Raw genomic sequence first — 21,598 nt, 5'->3', positions numbered from 1 at the left:
CACTTGCTCGCCTGTTTACAACACAACACAGAACCCCACTGCTGTTTCGCTTCAAAAGAAGGGGGCGGAAACTGGAAGTCTGGTACTTGAAATAACTCCATGAGAATTAATATTTTTAAGGCCCCCACCTTCTTTCCTGATGTTTACTCGAGTTGTGGTCTAGCCCGCATGTAAGGAAATCGAACCCTCGGTGACCAACAAGCGTCTGAGTGTTTGGCAAAGTGACCACGTGGGTTCTTTCCCCGACAGCAGAATAAAGGAGTCACAGACCCAGAGGAAGCGGGGGGGGGGGGGGGGGGGATGCTGAAGGCGGTTCCCCATGACCCACCCGGGGAGGGGGTTCTGTGCCCAAGGTGCTCTCCACAGCCTGTGCCCCCTTGAGGGTGTCGCAAATGCGTCTGCACGGCCCCTAAGTCATGTTTCTAACACCCCACTAACGACAGGGGCAGCAATGTGCATAATGCGAAGTTCATGCCGACGCCCCTCAGCAGAGTACCTTCTGGGCTACCCTGGGGCTCACCCCGGTTTCTGACCCTGAGGACATCCATCCCAAGCACGCCCTCAACTTTGACCTCAGCTTGCAGAAGTCGGAGCGCCCACCTCCTTCCCACCGGTTCTGCTCAGATCCCACGATTTTTTCTCAATTTTATGAGTCGTTGTATTTCAGGCACGAAGGGGCAATTTGAGAGCCAGGGGAACTGAAACCGGAACGGAGAAATGCATGTGAGCAGCCCCTCCCGTGGCACAGCGCCCGCCCCGACCCAGCAGGACAGGCAGGGCGCCCCAGAGCCCGCCGTAAGCAAGGCTGACACGATCTTCTTCTCAGGGCCTACGTTCCGGGCGAGGGCAGAGGGGGGTTTGTGAACCACAGCTGCAGACGGCCAGGACGCTTGTTTAAAAGAAATTTAAGGGGCGCCTGGGTGGTTCAGTTGGTTAAGCGTCCAGCTCTTGGTTTCGGCTCAGGTCATGATCTCACGGTTCGTGAGTTCGAGCCCCGCGTCAGGCTCTGTGCTGACGGTGCGGAGCCTGCTTGGGATTCTCTCTCCCTCTCTCTGCCCCTCCCCTGCTCACACTCTCTCTATCTCAAAATAAATAAACCTTAAAAAAAATTTTAAGGAATTTAAAAAGCAGGAACACATTGGAGATCTTAGAATAAAGAATCTGGATTTTCCTCCTGTGCTCACATCTAGAAGTCTATTAAGGGCTGTCACGGCCTGCTGAGGGGCTAGTCCCTGCGGAAAGCCGGGAGAGTTCTAAAAAAGCAAAAGCAAAAGCAAGCGTCTTCCTTCCTACCCTCTGTTGTGCCCATTTGGGATGAAGCCTCCCAGGCAGACAGGTGGCCGGAACGGCCCGCTCTCCAACCTGATGGGGAACGATGTCTTCACGGGTCACCATCGGGGCGCATCCCTGGTCAGGAGGACAGAAAAACAGCCCTGTTTCTGCAATTCTGGACATTCCGTAGGGGCTGGTTGCAGCAAGGGGAGGGGCACAGAGCGTCATAAGGTGGGAGAAGGCACTCCCACATGTATACCCCACACCTGCCACAGCTCGGATCCAGAAAACTCTAGAAGCCCCCTGTGAACCCTGACCCCACAGACAGGGGCGGAGCGGGATCTCCAAGGGCCTGGTCCCTCTTGAGCAAGTGGGAGTGGAGACAGGAACCTCAGTGCCCACAAACAGGGAGCCACAAGGGAGCTCATCTGTGGTCTCACTTACCTGTACACCCTTAACACTCTGGTTGGTGTTCCTTGTGTTAGATCGGAAAGGAAGGGATCAAGTCGCAGGCATCCTGCTGGAATAAAAAAGGGGGCAGGGGAACTCTTAAAACTACTTGCCCCAGGCTGAACAAAGGGTCTCCAGCCATCCTGAGGCCCACGGAGTTCAAGGACCCCGAGAAGCAGAGACAACCTAAGAGGCTCTGTGGAGGTGGGGGTCTCGGGAACAGTGCCCCCCCAGCCCTGGGAGCCTGGGAAGCCACCTGTGTGCAGGCACGGGTTGGCAGAGGACTCTCTGTTTCTCCACGATGGGCAACACCATGCGAGACCCATTACGTAATGACACAGGCGTTATAGATTGGAAAACCGTCTTGTTAGATGATGTAAATAAACATTTCTGGAGAACAAGCCGGCGTCCAGGAAACGCCGGGAGAGGAGGACTTCTCTGGCTGGCTCTGAGCTCTCCCCTCTCGTGAGGCGCGGACCATACGGCCTGGTCCTGGGGAAGGAGGACAAGGACAGGGAACAAGAGGAAGGGGGGGCCCGTCCTCCCCGACACTGCCAGACCCACCCCGACCAGCCCCAGGGCCGGCACAGAAGTCGGCCAGACTCAGGGGCAAATGCCAGCGATTCCTCCGCGGTCGCATCTGAAACGTTCAAAACACTCTAATTATCCAGGTTATCGCCTCCTCAAATGAAGATCCCCGACAAGCCCCGCTCCCCGTACGCGCTGTCTCGTCTGCACCATTTACTGCGTCTCTGCTCCTATTCTGTGTGGCTTCTCCCGCTTTTAACCTGAATCCCTAACCTATTTTAAACATGCCATTTCCCCCACATGAAGAGAAGGGATCCTTTCTTCTGCCCCGTCCTCTCCCCCTGCACTTGAACTTGCTGTGCGCGCCTCCTCCGGCCCCCCGCGGCGCGCGATTGTCTCGGGGAGAATGGGAGGGCTCCCAGCCTTTGTGGAGGGGGAGGGCGAAGACAGACATTATTATGATTTCCAATTCCGAGCTCTCCTCTTTTCTTCCTTGCCTTTTATTTTTTTTCCCCCGGATCTAACAGCTGTTTCCCATCACAACTGGTGTTTGAAAGGCATCGCAAAAATGAGTGTATCGGTGCCACAATTAACGCACTCGCCGTCCATGCCTGGTTTCATCAGGACGGCCCTGATTTATGATCATTTGTCCCAGTGGCCCGGTCCGCGGGGAGGGGACCCTTTGGGGTGCTGGCCATGGAAGGCCTGCCCTCCCCAGATGCGCCAGGGGGCCAGGGCTCCGTCCCCCCGGGGGACCCCCACCCCTGCGGGCCCCAGACACAAGCAGCCCAGGGTCCCGCCCTCCTCCGCCAGCCACCGCCCCCACCGCCGGCTCCGTAAGGTCAAAGATACTTCCAAGCTTCACATTAGTTCAGCCATGAAAGCACTGAGCTTTGGTGAGGAGGCTGCTGTCAATGATGCCAAATTATGTGTGTCCAGTTTCTGTGATGTGATCTACTACTGTTCATTAGGGACTGAGCTGAGACCAGCGACTCATTTTTCTTAGGGCCGCGAGCTGGTCTGCAGGGAGGCCCAGCGCGGAGAGGCCGATCGGCCCTTTGCTCACTCAGCAGCTTTGCTCTTTGGATTTTTTTTTTTTTTTTTGAATGAAAAATTTTCATGCAAAATAGCAGAACCAGGCCTTCCGCACAGGAGTGAGTGGATCAGATCTTGCACAAATCAAGTGCCCGGGTCTAGAGGAAGCAGAAACAAGTTCGAAGCATCTGAAAAACCTGCGTGCCGGCAGACAGAGAGAGGCTCTTCCGCCTCCAGCCCGGTGGCTGGGCCACAGGTCACACGTAGAAGCGAGGAAGGGGGTGTGTGTCACTGAGGGATTTCAGGCCCACGTGGGGTACGGGCCGTGGAGGCCACACGCACATCAGGGCCTCTCGCCGGTTAGCAGGCGGAAGAGCCAAGCGCCCCGCTGGAAGCATCTCTTTCTAAGCCCTCAGGACGAAGGAAACTCAAGAAAACCAGGGGACTGTCGTGGCGTGAAGGCTGAAGGGCTGACGGGCGTCGGGTCCAGTCCATCTCCCCCAGTCGCCGATCCTGTCTCGGCGGCCGCCGATGGCCCACGGCCGAGACACAAAACCGTCAGGGCAGAGAAGGGGGTGGGCGTCCCGGAGGAGACTGCGCGGGTGTGGGCCCATCCACGGGGGTTCAGTAAGCCCCCTCCTCCACCCCTTTCCCTAACAGGAGCTCCCCCTACGTCTTCCACTTCCAGGGAGCAAATGACCGGCCCAGGATTGACAAAGTACACAAGGCTGTGGGGCGGGCGGGGACCGGGACAAACAGGGCTTTGGCGGGGGTGGGGGGCTGGAGATCAGGAAACCAGTCGCCTCCAGAAACCCTTCCCATCACACCATGTGCACACCTGCTCCAAACACAGAGGTGGAAACCAACATCCGTGCCTCGGGCCCCATGTCCCCGAAACAGCCGTTTCACCCAAGCCCAAGGAAGCTTCCTGCTATGTTACAGATCTAAAGCACGTGCCCTCGGGCAGCCGTGGAGGCAGCTGCCAGGGTTGTGGGCAGGCCCCGGTGCCACGGGGACCCCCTGCCGGAGCTCTGCAGCCCCAGACGCCCAGGAGGCAAAATCCTCAGTCACCGGCACTAATCAGAATCTGTTTCCAATTAGTCGGAAAAGGGGGGAAGAGCCGAAAAGCCCATCCTCAAGGTGCGAAACGGTGCTCTCTGGTCTCTTAGACGCGTGCGGCTGGTGAGCCCGTGTTTCTGGAGAAACCGTACGAGAAGCTGGCAGAGGCCTCGATCCCCTTTTTGTTCTGGGTTTCTGTTTGTTGCGGGTTTTCTTTTTTCCGAGAGACGCCGGCCACCGGGGACGCCGTTCCTGGTCCGGCAGGAGGGACAGTGGGTGGAAGGACCCCATGCGGGCGTCACCTCACAAAAATGACCCACGGAGGAAGGGACCAAGACCGCCTTCCACCGCCAAGGAAGGTGGGCGCAGTGGCGTTACTGGGCCTCGCCTCTGACATTTCCGTGCGTGTGTTTCCTTCCGGGCCGGGTTTGGTGGGGCCCGAGCCGCACACTCACGGAGTCAGACAGGAGGAAACGAAAGAGGCAAGTGACAGTCCATCCATCTCACTCGGCATGTTTATACGTCCTTTACCCCGAAACAGAAAAAAAACCTGTTTACAGAACGGAGTGTCAGGAACATTGTGCTAAAGAACACTTATCTGGGAGACTTTGATCTCCCTCTGAAGCTCCATTAGGGAGACCGAGGGGTGATAGCTGTGCCGTGGGGGGATGGGAAGGGAGTTTTCCAAGAAGAGAAACTGCTCCCACTTCCTCCCCGTTGCATTTAAAGCACAGATCCCGTGAAACCCCGTGGAGGAAGCTGGCCCAGGGGCCGAGGTCAGGCAGGGCCACCGCCCAGGCACCCGGCGGCCGGGAAATGGGAAGATGTGGCCTGCGGCCAGCCCACTCCCGGGCGGGCGCACAGGTCTGGGCACGGGGGACGTGGGCCCGGTGTGGAAGGACCGGGACCACAGCGGGCCGGCAGGGCCCCTCGCGAGCGTCTTGCCGTGAGGCTCCCGGGTGCTGGCTACTTCCCAAGCCTAACCGAACCAGCACAAAAAGGAAGAGGAAAGGCGGGTGGGGAGAGGGAGAGACCACACCCATATTATTAGGATTTCCCTACATGGTTGCATGCTGTATTTTTATCGATAAAGGAAATCTACTCTGCACTGCAGACGTCCAGGCTGGAAGGGTTCGGACAAGGACGTTAAGGAACTGGGGGGAGTAATAATCTTTGCGAAGGGTTTGTGGCCAGTTCAGGTGGTGTCCCGGCCTCAGAGAAGAGCTGCACAGCCCCTCGCTAAGTCCTTCTCCCCAACACCACACAAGGCACTCACTTGCAACGTCGTCTTCACCTAAAAGTGGCTTCGGAGGACCCAGAATTCACTGAGATCTAACTTCTTCAAATGTTGACTATGTTGCCGCTAAGGCATGCTTGATTTTGGTCTCTGTGAAAATGGCTCCACTGTGAAATGTCTTTCTTGGATTCTTTTTCATCAGCCTACTTCACTGAGCATCCAAACGTCTCATGAAACCTCCACCCGCCTTGGGAAGGCCCAGCACGCTGGGCAAGAGCAAAGTCCCAGTGTGCATCAAAGGTTGTAACTGAAAAATGTTTACGGTGAGAACCTGTTATAGGTCAAAGTGGGCTAACCCCCAGAAATACAGGGCACCATCCCTGTCCGTAAAACAAAGCAAAAGATGAGGGCTCAGGTCATGATCTCGAGGTTGGTGAGTTCAATCCCTACATTAGGCTCTGCACTGAGCCTGCTTGAGATTCTCTCTCTCTCCCTCTCTCTCTCTGCCCCTCTCCCCTGCTCGCACTCTCTCTCTCTCTCTCTCCCTCTCTCTCTCAAAATACACACACACACACACACACACACACACAAAGCAAAAGACCGTTCTCAATAGAGAAACCAAACAACCATCTAACTGAACCATTAGAGAAAGAAATAATGCTATATAATCAACTGCCCAAAATATGGGAGGTACATCCATATGTAAAAACGAGAGCCAGTGAATGCCATGTGGAAGTTGGCCATGAAGGCGAACTAAGGAAGGGGGTCCTGGAAGGGGAAGCTTGGTGGTCAGACAGTTCAGATCCAGCAGATGGTCATGTCTTGGACCCCCAGCGAACATGTGTCCGCACTTATGCATCCAAAGGCCCCAAGCACCATAAACCAAGGAAAATAAGGGGCCCCCTGAAGAAATAAACTCTGAAAACCAGTCGGCACAGTTAAAGGGTAAACACCCTTTCCTGTGAGGAGATTTGGGGGAAACGTCTGTTATCAGCTACCATGGGAATCCCAGCGTCTTCCCCACTTAGCGCAAAGGGATGCTACAGAAAGGTGTGGTATAAACACAAAGCAACAAACAGTTGCTATTTAGAGTCCCTGTGAGTCCCCCTGGGGTTGGGCTCCCCCACTCACCTGAGTCATTCAGACAACCCAGTGTGGTTAGTCCTCTCGGCACCTGCTACACGGAGGTAACTAGGTGGCCCGGCTGCAGCGAACCAAAAACTAGAATTTGGCCTTTGTGTCCAGACTCTACATTCTTTTTTTTTTTAATCATTTTTTTAATGTTTATTTATTTTTGACAGAGAGAGAGAGACAGACCATGAGTGGGGGAGGGACAGAGAGACAGAGACACAGAAATCGAAGCGGTCTCCAGGCTCTGAGCTGTCAGCACAGAGCCCGACACGGGGCCCGAACTCACAGACCGCGAGATCATGACCTGAGCCGAAGTCAGAGGCTTAACTGACTGAGCCACCCAGGCGCTCCAAGACTCTACATTCTTTTTACTGCATTGTCTTATAAAGGATTTCAAAGTAGACTTGACCGAGAGCCCACACCAAGCTGTGTTCTGAGTGGTTACTTGTGAACGACGTGCTCCGGGCACCTGCTGGGAAGCAGCGTCCCCCACAGGCATCCGATATGCCTTCTCTTCTTCCTCGTTCCCACCAGCCTGGGGGGTGCCTGCACCGTTCTCCCGTTACAGAGGCCGAAATTATAGCAAATTGCCCGAAACCGCACGCCTAGACATGAGCCAGAATTCAAAAGCAGGGTTATCGGCCCCCAGATGGGCTGTTCCCTCTGACATGCGGCTGCCATGACCCTTGAGGACAGCTGAGCCTTGTCCCCAGGGAGCAGGAAATCACAGCTGCGTGGCCATGGGCAAGGCGCATCCGCCCCAGGTTCCTCATCTATGAAATGGGGGCACGGATACTACCTATCTGAAGATGCGTGCCGATTAAAATGGTAAAATTTAATTTTTTAATATAAATTAAATTAAAGCTTAATTTGATTTAATTAATTTAATTAATTAAATTTGAATAAAATCAAATTAAACAAAAATTAAAATACTACCTGCCTAAAAGCGTGTGTGAATGAAAGGGAATAATTTACGGAAAGCGCTTAAAGCAATGCCTGGCACATTCAAGTACTTCTCAAATGCTTGTGGCCTTACCACTATCACCCGTACTATCATTATCGTGATTATTTTGCTCTCAGCCAGGAGAGGTCCCTCCGATTCATACTGTGGGCCTAAAAGAGGAACGTGGGTAGATCTTCCGCAGCGGTCAATAGGAATTTGATTTTGAAACCGTTCCTCACAATGCCCTATAAACTATACCTATATTTTATCTGTGTGAATATTTAGCGAAACGATCCAAGTTCATCATCTGCCCTCGGTGCTGTTAATACTGTCTCGTGTCCAACAACCCAACCGTGTCCAACGTCAGTCGACTCAAATAAATACACAAGAAATTAAAAATGTTGCTTTAGGGCAGAAGGCACATCGGAAAGTGCCCAGGCTTGGGTCTACAGCACCCTCCCTTCCTTCCGCGCCCTGTGACGCCTCCTCATCTCCTCCCCGGCCCGGTCTCGGGGACCTCAGCTCCAGACTCAGCTTTGTGACATTCCCCGGGGCCAAGCCGAGTGCCAGCTCTGGGCCGTCAAGACTCCGTGCGGGCGGTTATCGCTGCACGCGCCAGGTCCGCTGACCCACTGCACATCTGGTTACTCCCTCCCTCCCAGACTGTGAGCTCTTTGAGGGTGGGGATGATAGTCATATTAGCATAAATGCACTCCCACGTTTAACAAATTCCGCACGTGCCGCATCCCAGGACCATGCCAGATGGTCCATTCCCGCTGCTGCCCGGTGCGAGCCAAGTAGAAGGGAGCCTGGAACTGGGCAGAGGTTTGATGAATCCTGGAAGAATCTTAGGAATTAGCAATTTCAAAATAGCCTGTCAATCTAGAATTAAACCATTTGTTTTGATTTAATAATATTTGGACGGCCTCCTGCACGCAAGCTTGGCCATGCACTTCGAAGACGACTGAAAAAAGAAAATGTATATACTCTGCCCTCAAAGAGCTTTACATCTAGTAGAGAAAAGGTAAACAAGCAAGCAAGCAAATAAAATACAACAGATGCTGCCAGAGAAGCTCAGTCTCCTGCAGACTTCCAGAAAAGAGAAATTCGTCCACCGTGTCTAAGCCAGGCAGTTGGGGTGCAGCGTGAAGGGTGCATGGCCTTTCCACGGGAGTGACGCCAGAGCAGGAAGAGGGGCGGAAGGTGGGGGGTGGGCCTTGCGTCTGTCTAAATGTCTGAACTCCCCTCTTCTCCTCAGGACCCCAGTCACAGGATCGGGAGCCCCCTGCTCAAGGATGACCACATCTTTCCTTTTTTCTTCTTCTAGATAAAGAAGATCTACAGTAATTAAGGGATATAATATATTCGTGACTTTTTTACTTTTATTTTACTTTTTTGACTGAGGCATATAATTGAGGTATTTAATTGAGGTGCAATTAATAAACTGCTTCACAATGAATATCGAATCATTATGCTGTGCACGTGAAATTAATGCAATGTTGACTGTCAATCACATCACATCAATTGCATCAGCAGAGCCTCTATTTCATAGATACTGGGGGTCAGGACTTCAACAGGTCTCTTTGGGGGACGCAACTGAACCCACAGCAAGGACTGACAGGAAAGGGAGCCTGGGGCCATGCCGTGCAAGGCCGTGTCTGCCAGCATGAGACTGTGGGCCCCACCTGCAGGGAAGTCCCTGTTTACACGATTCAGGCAATACTGAAATCCCAGTCCAGGGCGAGAAGCTAAATCCCTTTCCGACTTTATCCCTCCGCTCTTGGGAAGAGGGCGAGGCTGGAGAGGGGACAGCATCACATTATCTGGGACACGACCCACTCTCTGGTTGTACTTTACATCCTTCGGGGACAGCTTCGAGGCCACCAGAGCACTCTCTACCCCTGCGAGGTGTGACCTACAGAATGGCTCAGCGATGGCCACGGGGAGGACAGCAGTCCTGTCAAGACAATGCAGGAGGCACGACCCTCACCCATCATGCCCTCCTCAGATACTGACAGGATGTCCGACAGTCCAATTCCGAAGATGCCAAGGCGAAACCCCGTGTGCTACTATATATTCTGTGTTTTATTCTACTCCTGCTGCGTAGTCACTAGGTGACATCTCCTCCATCAAAGTGAACGTACATTAGGCCTAAAATTACCTATTAGGGTTTTTTAACACCGCAGAGCTGCCTTCCAAGTGAATCCCAATCAACTTGTACTTAGCGTTGAACCACCCATAACTGTTGACATAGGGGCTTTATGTCCCGCTGAACAACTGTCACTTCAAGGTGCCCTAAAGCCTTCAGAAAAGAAAACACAACATTCCACAACAATGTCTTCCACACCCCGACGGTAAATTTTAATAAGAACATACCGCCAAGAGATTTAGCCCACAAAATATATGACTTTGTGAAATTTAACACTTTCAACAGACAAGATTTTATGGGACACCTTTGCCCACGCCTCCCGAGCCCACGCCCCATTTGGAAGGACGTTACTCTGTGCCCTGACACCGTATCTGATGTCTTGCCCGCCTGCCATATAAATATGTAAGCACTTTCACCCCCTTTCCCGAAGAGATATACAGATAAGCGTGCAACCATTTCTTCCAAAAGTTTATCTGCCCTGTCAAGGTGATCCGTTTAAAAGACGGGCTTAAAAGTATGGGCTGGTTGTAAGTGTGAAAGATCCTGCTGCTTCAGGGGAGTGTGATTTACAGCGGAGGGAAGGAAATAACGAGAAGACAGATCTCCGGCCCCCAGCGCTTCCATCACGCGGCCGCGGGCTCACCTGCACACAGAGGCGGCCACAGTCGGGGCCGGGACGTGCCTCTGAGACTCAGATCCCTCAGACACGGCGCACAGTTGCTCCTTTGCACTCCCCAGGAAAACCGGGTGGAGCAGGGGTACTTCTGGTGTGAGATAAACACAGTTGCCTGCCCTTCCTGGAGCCAGAACACCCCGCGGGAAAGAGGACGGAGAAAGGAGCTCGGAAGGGTAGGAGGCACGGAGGGTTCCAGCATCCCAAACAGAGGAAAGGCTCTCTCCGGCTCTCCAAAGGACTTTTGTTCTGTTTCAGTGGAGAGGTAGGATCTGTATCACAAAGACCCCGAATCTGTGACCCTCTGATGGGACAGAACGCCCAGCCCTGGTAACCAGTGTAACCACTGAATCACCCAGAACGTCTGAGGGCAAGCTGGCACGGGTTTTCTCGACCAAAAAATGATGTAAGGCGTCACGGCGGACTCTGGCCACCGGCCTCTGCACACACGTGTATGTATCCGCCCCACCTTGGTGTGAGTCACCACTCGCCAATTCCCGTTCACACCGCTCATCTTTGTGTGCCCGTCTGCGTCTCCAGGGTGTCAAGGAATTCCCAAATGACACTGTGATTTGCATGAATTTAGACGCGGGAAGGAGCCCCCTCAGCAGCCTGTGTCGTCACCCTCAATAAAGACACTGTAGGACCGTGTGTAAACAATTGAAGGCAACCGGCTAACCCTCTGAGCAACGTGCTCGGGATACCTGCGGGCACAGAGCAGTGCTGGTGACATCTTGTGGCTGGAGCCTGCGACAGCGCTCCCCCACGCTTTCGCCCTGACAAGAGCTGTCCACCCACCCGCAGCAAGCCCTGGCCCGTGTCATCACTCAGATGTCCACGAGGAGCCTGCTGGGGCGTGGGCAGCCACTGCCAGCCTCCACTAGTGCACCCCCTGGAACCTTCTCTCCTGGCCTCTCGATGAGCCTCTCCACGTCCAGATCGTCCGGCTTCTTTCCCACCCAGAGCCCTTGAGTCGGGGAATGACTGTTTGCTGTCCAGGCATGGTTCTACCCTTTGGTGAAATTCACACAAAGAGATTCTTTTCTTAGCGTCGCTGAAGTCAATACCTGTGAACTCTAAGCCCTGCAGTGAGAACGTTCCAGGAAACACCAGCAGGACAGTTTAGATAGGGTCTCCTCGAAGCTACATGCGGCCGGATGCTTCCCAAGCAGCGTGACCCAGGGATGCCAATGTCCCCCCGGGCTTCTTCCCAGCACTTACATTTTATTCAAACGATTTAACAGATGCTTTTTTTTTTAAGCAGTGAGTTCTGGGGTTGGATACTTCTTGAGTCCTTGGCTCTGTGAAAAACAGAACATTATTTAATCAAAGCGAACGGTATTTGTTTTAAAGAAACCACACTTCCTGTTTGGAGTCCACCAAGATACGGAATACGGATGAATTTGTTTTACTTTGAGTACATACTATCTTTTAAGTCTTATCTATGGAACGCAGCGCATCGGCACCCACTGTTTCCAAAGATGATCATTACACCACACCATCCCGACCCACCAATTTTGCAGCATCAGGCATTTTCCTAACTATTGCGTAATTTACTTTCGGGACAATCTTTCAAGGTAGGACATGGAGATACCGCCACACTCATTTTTTTCCATAGAGTAAACCGAGAAATCAAGAATTTGTCTCCAAATTATGTAATTAGTGATATATTAAGAACTAGTCGACTCCCCTCCCTTCTAGCTGGGTCTAGCCCCCCTTCCATACAGTCAAATTCTCTCTCTCAACAACCCAAGGGCAATCTTGTCCTCACTATTTGGCAACAGCAGATACTCTGGACGCAGGGAAGTATGAGCTGGTGTTTCTCAAGAGAAGGAAATCCAGAGCTCCTGGGGGAGGAGTCAATCCTACCCAGGGTCTCACTTGTGGTGGTTCAGTTTCACACTGCACAAGGCAGGGGGTGGGATCACACCCATCTGTGCAGACAGCACCTCCCGATATGATGCAGTACGCAACCTGCACAGCCATCAACACCAGCTTCTGGGTATGTTTGACACTGTTCTACCTGATGGTCTGGGAGAAAGGCATGGCAGGGGTTGGGTGAGGCTGAGCATCCCTTCTATACTGGTACCTTCATGACGGGCCTAAGATGTTGGCTCTCCAAACGGAGGGTAAAAGAAAATTTGATAGCTGATGCCTCGAGGGAATTCTCTTTCCTAGTCAAGTTTCAAAAGGCATTGGGACACAAAAAGGCAGAGATTTTTCTCACTAAAAAAAAAACATTCAATTAATGCCCTGGAATCTGGGAATCACACAACACAGAAGTCTACTACGTGCTGAGGCGCTGGCATATTCCCCCGTGTGTTACACACGGGCAAGACGTGTGCCAGGGCCTCCCCAAAATAGCCACTCGGTGCTCTTAGAGTTGTGGCTTCCCATAGGCAAGAAACATCGGGTGTTGAATTGAAGGGTCCGCTTTTAGCCCATTATGTGGCCATTTTATTGTCCCAGCACCCAAATAAATTCTAATCCACATCCACAAAAGAAATTCCCCAAATAATCCAATGTGTTGATGAAATGCTCATGCGTTCTGTACCCACAGCCCGCTGGCCCATGGCCGTGACCCCAACCAGCCCCAAACGGGGTTCCAGCCGTTTTTGTTCGGAGCTCTGCAGCGGCGTGTTCAGGGTACCGTCAGACTAGCGTTTAGCTCTGACCTTGGTTGCTCTGTACATTTACAACAGACCCCGAAGCTACTTGGGGGTTTCGTTTCTTCTCCTCCCTGGATAGAAGAAATTCACTAATAAACTGGAACTACTCCCTTGGATAAAAGGGCTTTGGGACGTGCATGCTGTGGCTCTCCCCCGGGGCGGGTGGCGCCTTCACGGGCATCCACCGTGTGGTCAGAGAACTTCCCAGGCACTGAACTTGGGGGCCAAGAACAACAGCAAAGAGCAGAACCCTCCCGCGAGCAGCCAGCAGGGTCACTTTTCTGAATCCGTTCAGAAGGATTCCGCGCCAAGGGTAGCTGAGTCATTTGCTGGTAGATTACTAACACAACATCACCAAGAATGCTTCCGTTGAATAATTTAAATGTCTCTGTTCTGCTATCCAGTCCAATAAATATGGCGACTCAAGAAAAAAAGATTCTCATTCCCACGCACCAAAATGCTCTCTTCCTCTCATCGCGCTGGTGCCACTTATTAAGAACCCCTGCCAGATGCAGAATGCTGTCCTGGATGCCAAAATACTGACCAAAACTGAGGCGATGCAGTCATTGCTCCTGAAAAGCCGAACACCAAGGGAAGGCAATGAAAACGTGGACATTTTAACCGGGACTGACAGTGAAGGCAGGCATCACCATGAAACATAGCAGCAGAGCACGTCGCCGGGACCAAATCCGGAGCACGCAGCACTTGAGAGAACTGAAGACGAACGAACACGCCCCACCGGTCCCACCCCCCCACCCCCACCTCATTGGAAGGCGCTGAAGCTTCTCCCAGGGCGCGTGCAGGAAGCCAGGGGAGAAATGAAAGGAAACATTAAACAAATATCACCAAGCTCCTTATTTGCACATTTCAATAAAGGACTAATGTGTTTTCTTCCTGTAAATCAAGGCAAATGTGGAAAGAAACGATTTCTAAGTCGGATGCTGACCTCCCCCATCCCTCCGTTGCTTCGTTTCATAAAGCACCGCTAACCGAATGATAGATGGTGAAGTCACTTGGGCGGTAGCCAGTAGCTATCTCCTTCTGTTCTGAGACCCGCATCCAAATTTGAGCCTGTGAAATGGCTTGGGTGATCTTAATTTGACAGTTGTCAACATTTCAAAATCATTGCCAAGTTCAACCAAATGGAAGTCTTTGATCAGGCCTGGCTCTGTGTGTATGTGTGTGCGCGAGTGTGCGCGCCTGTGTTCTGTGTATCAGAGAGTTGCCAATCTGAGCCCACGTAATACACCTGTGCACCCTTCCTCAGTCATGTCTTGTTAGCATCTCTCGACGTGACGAGTTCTGTGGGAGGGGAGAGAAAATGGCACTTCAGCTCCAATAAGTTTGGTCCAAGAAGGAGGAAAATTTGTAGATGAAAATTTTTGGATAGTGGATTAAATTAATGAAACACTAAAATCTGAAAATAAGGAAACTATTGCACAGAATATAAACTTTTGCATTAAAAAAAGAAAGAGGATCTAAGCACATAGGAAACAGTTCATCGTAAGCATTACTTATTCAGTGCGTACATTTTTCAGCATGAACATCTAAATCTAGGCTAAATTGGAGGACAATTTAACTGATTCACCATCCATAGAAAGGCAATAATAAAAGTAGTGAAAATAACCAGGCAAAAACAAGACTTTTCTGAGATCTACCATGGGCAGGATAACTTACTTGAAAATGGAACTGACCTATAAGCACAGCAAATGCGGAATCACCGTAGGGAAGTGATCAAAATAAAAAGGCAAAAATATCTCATTTCTCCATGCAGGGAACACAGCTCTGACTTTAGGAAATTTTTCCTATAAAGAGCCTTCGCGCAGAACCTAGAAGTCATTTCTCTCAGTGCCAAATATCACAAGAGCATGAATACAAGATAAAGTCTTTGTTTTTTGAGACTTCCTTTCCTTTTTTTCGTGTTTCAATAAGGGATGACTATTTTCCAAAAGTTAAAATGTTACATAAGACTGTAGATGCACATATATAAGGCCTTGGGTCAGAAGAGCACGGTTTAAGTATCTAAAAAAAAATGTGGACTAAATAAACAGATGATCACTGGGCATAAAGAAATCTATGTTGTCCCATAATGTGAGAAACACTGTTTTTAAAAGCTGAGATATGATTCATGGTTAATACTGTATTTCCAAAACTGTCACCTGCTAAATCACGCTAAGTCTGTAAGTCATGAAGATACTGCCAGTTGACTTGATGTCCTATAATTAGCTCATTGGAACAGTAACCAAAAAAAAAAGTCTCTGAAAGGTTCTTGATCTTGTGAAACAATCATATCAGAGCCCCAAAGAGCTCAGTCTCCCTGCTCACACACTTTGTCGTGTGGATGTGTTGAAAATGGTGGGGTCCATCTGTCAAGACAGCTCAGAATTTCCCATGCTGCCTTTTATACATGGCCTCGCAGAGGTGAGCCTGGGGTGACCAGATGCGTTTTAGAATAGCTCTGTGATGGCTACACATCCCTACCTGGTGCTTCCACTGTGAGGGCCAAATTAGGTTTTGTGAAGGAAAGAGAATCCCAGGAAAGGATTTGACAGTTTAGAGAAACACAGATAAGTCGGGGCGCCTGGGTGGCTCAGTTGATTGAGCGTCCGACTTCGACTCAGGTCATGATCTCAGTTCGTGAGTTCGAGCTCCACATCGGGCTCTGTGCTGACAGCTTGGAGCCTGGAGTCTGCTTCCAATTCTGTGTTTCCTTCTTTCTCTGCCCCTCCCCTGCTCACTCATGCTCACTCTCTCTCTCTCTCTCTCTCTCTCTCTCTCTCTGTCTCTCTCTCAAGAATAAACGTTAAACACACACACACACACACACACACACACGTCTTCACTCTCTCCCATTTCCTACTGATGAGGAATGTTCATCACCTGCAATGGTGAAGGGCTTTCGAGATGTCCATCAGCAACCAGAAAGGACTGCCCAGTTAGTTTAAGGACTCTGGCATCCAGAGACTACTGTCCCTGTGCTGGACACTCTGTGTGTTAGGAGAAGGGGCCTCAGACCTCCTATGACAAATCCTGCAAACTCACATACCAATCTCTTTGTTGTTATTGTTTTCAATTATACTTCTCGTTTCGAGGTTAACTGTAAATTTGCATGCAGTTGCAAGAAACAACACAGATCCCAGGTACCACTTACCCTGTGTCCCCAGTGGTGACCTCTCATCAAATGATCTTGCAATAGCACAATCAGGACAGTGGCACTGATTCAGTCATGCATCTCACATGTCCACCTCACCCGGGTCCTTCAAGTGGCCCTGGTACAGCCAGTCCCTCACCGTTCCAGCTCCATTTCCCATAACCATTCATCTGTTCTCCATTTACATCATTTTAGCAGACCAAAAGTGTTGTGTAAATGAAAGCAAACTGTATGTCACTTTTAGGATTGGTGTTTTGACTCAACATAACTCTCTGGAGATCCCTCCAGGCTGTTCTATCAGCAAAATTCCATTTTGTCGCAGAAGAGTGTTTCTTGGTGTGGATGGACCAAAGCTTGCTTAACCACTCACCCCGCCGAGGGACATCCGGGATGTCCCCAGTTTGGGGTTACTATGAAATAATAAAGCTACTTTGAACATCCACATCCGGTGTTCATGTGAAAATAAGTTTCACTTCTCTGAGGTAAGTGTGAGAAGTGTGATTTTTGGATCGTAGGGTAAGTGTGCTTTACTTTTTAAACAGCTGCCAAATTCTCTCCCAAACTGGCTGCACCCTTTTTACACGCCAGTCAGCAATGTATGAAAGACCCAGTTTCTTCACATCTGCACCAGAATTTGATGTTGACACTATTTTTTTTAATTTTGATCATTATGATAAATGTGAATATTTCGTTGGGTTTTAACTTGTACTTCCCCGGTGGCTCGTGACGCTAAACATCTTTTCAGGTATTTCTCTGCCATCTGTATATCCTCTGGGGCGAAATGTCTGTTCATGACTTTTGCCCGTTTTCTAAATGGATTGTCTGTTTCCTTGCTGTGGAGTTTACTTCCAGCTCGCAGATCCCACTCCTGTCCCTTCATCCTGTCACGCCCATCCATCCAGTTGTTTATCTCGCTGACGGTATCCTTCAGTTTGAAAACCTCCATCTGTTCCCTTACATCATCTAGTATTTTGCTAAGACTTTCTATTTCATGGCGGAGAGTCTCTATTTCTTTTCCTCAGACTTCCTATTTTTTTCCTTTGTCGCAAGTGTGTTCATAGTAGCTTCTTGACATAATTTTGTGGAGGCTTTCTTGGAAATCTTTTTTAGCTAATTCTAACGTCTCTGTCATTTGGTGTTGGCATCTATTGACTAGGTTTTTTCATTCCCTTTGAGATCTCCCTGATTCTTGGTGTGACGAGTGATTTTCAACTGAAGCCTGGACATTTTGGTCATACGTTAGAAGGGCTACGATCTTACTTCGACCTTGGGTTTTAGCGGGTTCCTTTGACACTGCTTCACTGCCTCATCACTTCCAGAAGGGGGCAGCAGTGCAGGTCGCTCAACTGCACTGGGTGGGCACCCAAGGGTGAGGGTCATCACTGCCGGGTCGTGGGGGGCTAGTTCCGGGACCCCTGGACCCATACCTCCCTGGCAGGGAGGAGCTGCTGTGCCTCAGCTGACGCCATTCGAGGGGTGGCCCTGTTACCCTGGGGCAGCGACGTATGTCTTGTCTCTCCATTAGGCAGCTCTGACACCAAACCATGGCGAATGCGGGGCACCTTGTTGCCACCTGATACATGACAGGGGCTGTCTTGGCTCGGGTTGCCACGCCAAGTTACCATCCCCTGAGCAGCTTAAATACCAGATGTGACTTTCTCACAGGTCTGGATGCCAAAAGTCAAGATGGTGGGCATTGCCCAGTGAGAAGTCTCTCCGTGTGTTGCAGGTGGTGGTCTTCTCACTGTGTCCCCACACGGCCTTTCCTTGGTGCTCATACTTGCAGGGGAGAGACAGAGATGTCCTTTTCTCCTCTTCTTATAAAGTCACCAATCTTATCAGATCAAGACTCCATCCTATGACTTGTTTCATCTTAATCATCTCCCTAAAGGCCCTTCAAAGGCTCCAATGAATGCATTTGGGGGACACAATTCAGACCGTAGTGGGGCTGGGAGTCCGGGCTCTAATGTGGTCTCTACTGATATGTCATCCCACTCGGCAGGATTTGGGGGGCTTTCCTTACAGCCTGGCCGATGCAGACACTTGGGCACCCGACTAGGCCTCTCCTGGTGGAGGGAAAGGGGCGCAGGACCGTTGGCCACGGCGTTTGGCTGGAGTGCAGCAGGCATCGTCTAGAGTTGTCTGGTTTACCTGCTGCCTCTCTCCTGCCCCTTTGGCTATGGACAGCGCTTCTCCTGGGGCCTATTTTGTCTGCGACATGCTGTCTCCAGGTCACAAGCTTCTTCAGCTCCGAGTCTGGGATACATGAGGCGAAAGGAAAACGAGAGAGTGTACCATCGTATCCTTCCTTGGGCCCACAGTCCCGAGCCAGTGCGCCTTCTCCTGTCTCCCTTCCGTGTCTTCTCGTGTGTGCTTTCCATGTAGTGTTTTGCGTTGTACTCAACAGAGAAAAGTAGTCTTAGCCCTGTTTTTAAGGAGCTCCAATTAGTTTTCAACATTAAAAAATTATCCGTAAGTCTGTTTCTATATGTTCCTGAAAAATCCTAAGCTCCATTCCCTATGAGCAGCAGGTGGTAAGACCTATATTTGGTCCAAGTGGTTATGTTGGCTTCAGTCGCCACCTGAAACATTCGCCCGTTCTCATCACCTGCCTGGCCTATGGGAAGATGCTCAGCCAAACTTTAAGGAAGAGTCTGAGTTGTTGTTCAGTATCACTCAGGATTCACCTAGGAAAACAGAACCAGCGGAAGAGATAAATGGATGGATAGGTAAGTAGGTAGGTAGATAAATAGATGACAGCTTGATTGACGGATAGATAGATACATAGATAGACAGAGGGATGATAGATAGATGATAGAACGAGAGCGAGAGACACAGGGAAGAAAGAGAGAGGTGAGAAATTTATGACAAGAATTCCCTGACATGATTGTGGATTGCAGAGCTGGACACACAGGTCCAAAATCTGTAGGGCAGGCAGTTAGGAAGGGCTCATCCAAAAAAGGAATGGCAGGTGTAAACCTGCTTTTTAGAGTCTGGCTCAAGGAATGCCGGAGCCTTCCGTAAATCACTTCCACTGGTTCAGCCAACCCCACCAGGATAATCTGCTTTACTTAAATTTAACTGCTGAGGGACCTCAATCACATCGGCAAAACCCCTCCATGGCAGACCTACCCCAGGGTCCCACTGTTGAAGTGGGCAAGGTGAGCGTAAGCTACCAAATGGCCACTGGTGCCTCCCACCCGCCCTCACTTGGCCAAGGTTCAACGACACATCAGGAACCTGTGACGGTGGGTGGAGGGGCTTCCTTTCATCACAGACATAGAAAGCATCAGGCCAAACTCTTCTCACCCAAGGAATTATTCGAAACATGTCACTTGATCCTAGGTGTATATCTGAAAGAACCGAAAGCAGGTACTCAAACAAGTCCCTGCACACACACAGCATCACAACTCACAATCTCCAAAGGTGCAAACAGCACAAATGTTCATCTATGGCTGAATGGATAGACAAACTGTAGTATATCCATGCAATGGGACTGCATTACCCCTTAAAGAAGGGTGAAATACTTATTTATGCTAAAACATGAATGATCCTTGAAAAGATTATGCCAAATTAAAAACGTCAGAGACAAAAAGCCACAGACTGTATGATTCCATTTTATACAAAATATCCAGAATAAGTAAATCCATGGAGATTAAAAAAAAAAAAAAGATTACTAGTTCCTGGTTTGCAGGTAGGCAGGAAGAGAGAGAGACTGCTTAATGGGCACCGGGAATCCTTTTGAGGCGATAAAATTGTTTTTGGATGAGAGGGGTAGTGGTTGTACAACATCATGAACATACTAAATGCCACTGAATTGTTCACTTTAAAATAATTAATTTTAGGGGCACCTGGAGGCTCAGTCAGTTAAGCAACCGACTCTTGATCTCGGCTCAGGTCTTGATCTCATGGTTCCTGAGATGGAGACCTGCGTCAGGCTCTGCACTGACAGTATGGACCCTGCTTGTGATTCTCTCTCTACTCCTCCCCTGCTCTCAATCTCTCAATCTCTCTCTCTCTCTCTCTCCCAAAATAAATGAATAAACATTTAAAAAAAATAATAAATAAAATAACTGATTTTGTTTTATGAGGTTGGCCTCTATTTAAAAAACGCATCGCTGGACAAGGACGTGCTCAGAGGAAGATGTCCTCTCCCTCTCGCCGTGCGCATGTCTGAAATACCTACGGAAGGCCAGACCTTGTGCGTGCGCGGACAGGCCCACTCACTCCAGGTCAAACCGGCAATTAGACAAAGGCAGGGCAGGGACATCCCACTAAAATATGGTGTCACTTCAAAGACCGAAACTGCCCATCTCTGTCGGATATGGTGTTTATCGTGACGCTCATAAAATTTCTCGGAATGGACAGATTTCCGACAGAAAATGAACGTTCCACAGATCTTGCCTCGTCACCTTTCTGTTCAGGACAACTTGACACCGAGAAGCAAGGAGAGCAAGGTTTCAAGTCAGCAGAACCCAGAGACACCTCAGTCCATTAGGAACGGGAGGAGGTCGAAGTGACCCAGACGAGACAGCGAGCGCATTTCCTGTACGTCTACAGAGTCCACTTTCCGTCGGGCTGCACCTTAGCCTCGTCTCGACCGGGCCAGGTTGAGCAGCAACCATCCTGACGTGCGGCAGAAGCAACGGCAGTCTGAAAAAGGAAACAGATCGGGGCCCAAGGGGAAAGACGAAGCAGAGCGCCTGCCTGGCAAGGAGCGAAGACCTCAAAGCCGAGGCCAGCGTGCCCCATCCACCCCGCCAACTGACAGGACCTTCCAGAAGCATAGGAGTCTCAGACACAGGCGGGCACAGAGCACCACTGTTTGCCGCTGTGCCCATAACTGGTTTTACTCCCGGGCGGGTAAAAACTGGGAGACACGGTTTCCATACCAAACTCGCTGCCTTTGTGAAAGCATTGGCCAGAGTGCCACTCTCCGCACCCCTCCCCGCAGCCCGGGGATCACTGGAAGGCACCCAAAGGCCGGCTGGCCTTATTATCAAGAGCAAATGTTAGCACCGCTTTGGGGATTTCTCCAAGGATGACGGCCAGAGAATCGAAAGAGGGGCAGAGGAAACGAAGTGGCTACAGTCAGCGGAGCGTGGCTGCCGTGGAGCTCTGCAGTGTAGCCCTCAAAAGTGCGGCCGCTCTGGGGGCTTTTAGCGCAAAGCCACACGGACTGGAATGAGTTAAATGCTCGCAGAATCGGTCAGGCTGTGCATCTGGGCCTCCTGTCCCTGTAGGACTACGCTACAAGTCGGCCAACGATCGCAGATACACATGAAGTTATTACTGTACTTT

At 50.6% G+C, this 21,598-nt stretch overlaps 1 long non-coding RNA gene across 1 annotated transcript; it reads right to left on the bottom strand.

The window, feature by feature from the left end:
- Positions 1 to 288: 288 nt before the first annotated feature.
- Positions 289 to 1,793, bottom strand: LOC124517086 (uncharacterized). Its single transcript, XR_006963299.1, has 3 exons — positions 1,717 to 1,793; positions 1,294 to 1,407; positions 289 to 698 (listed from the first exon to the last, which is right to left on the bottom strand). It is a non-coding gene; the product is annotated as an uncharacterized LOC124517086 (long non-coding RNA).
- Between the last annotated feature and the right edge of the window lie 19,805 nt (positions 1,794 to 21,598).

The sequence above is a fragment of the Lynx rufus genome, unplaced genomic scaffold (genome assembly GCF_022079265.1).
Source record: "Lynx rufus isolate CCGP_SWC_20201006 ecotype Redwood Valley unplaced genomic scaffold, mLynRuf1.p SCAF_20, whole genome shotgun sequence".
NCBI classification, from domain to species: Eukaryota; Metazoa; Chordata; class Mammalia; order Carnivora; family Felidae; genus Lynx; species Lynx rufus.
The sequence above is the reverse complement of the archived record's forward strand: the minus strand, read 5'-3'. Positions and strand labels throughout refer to the sequence as shown.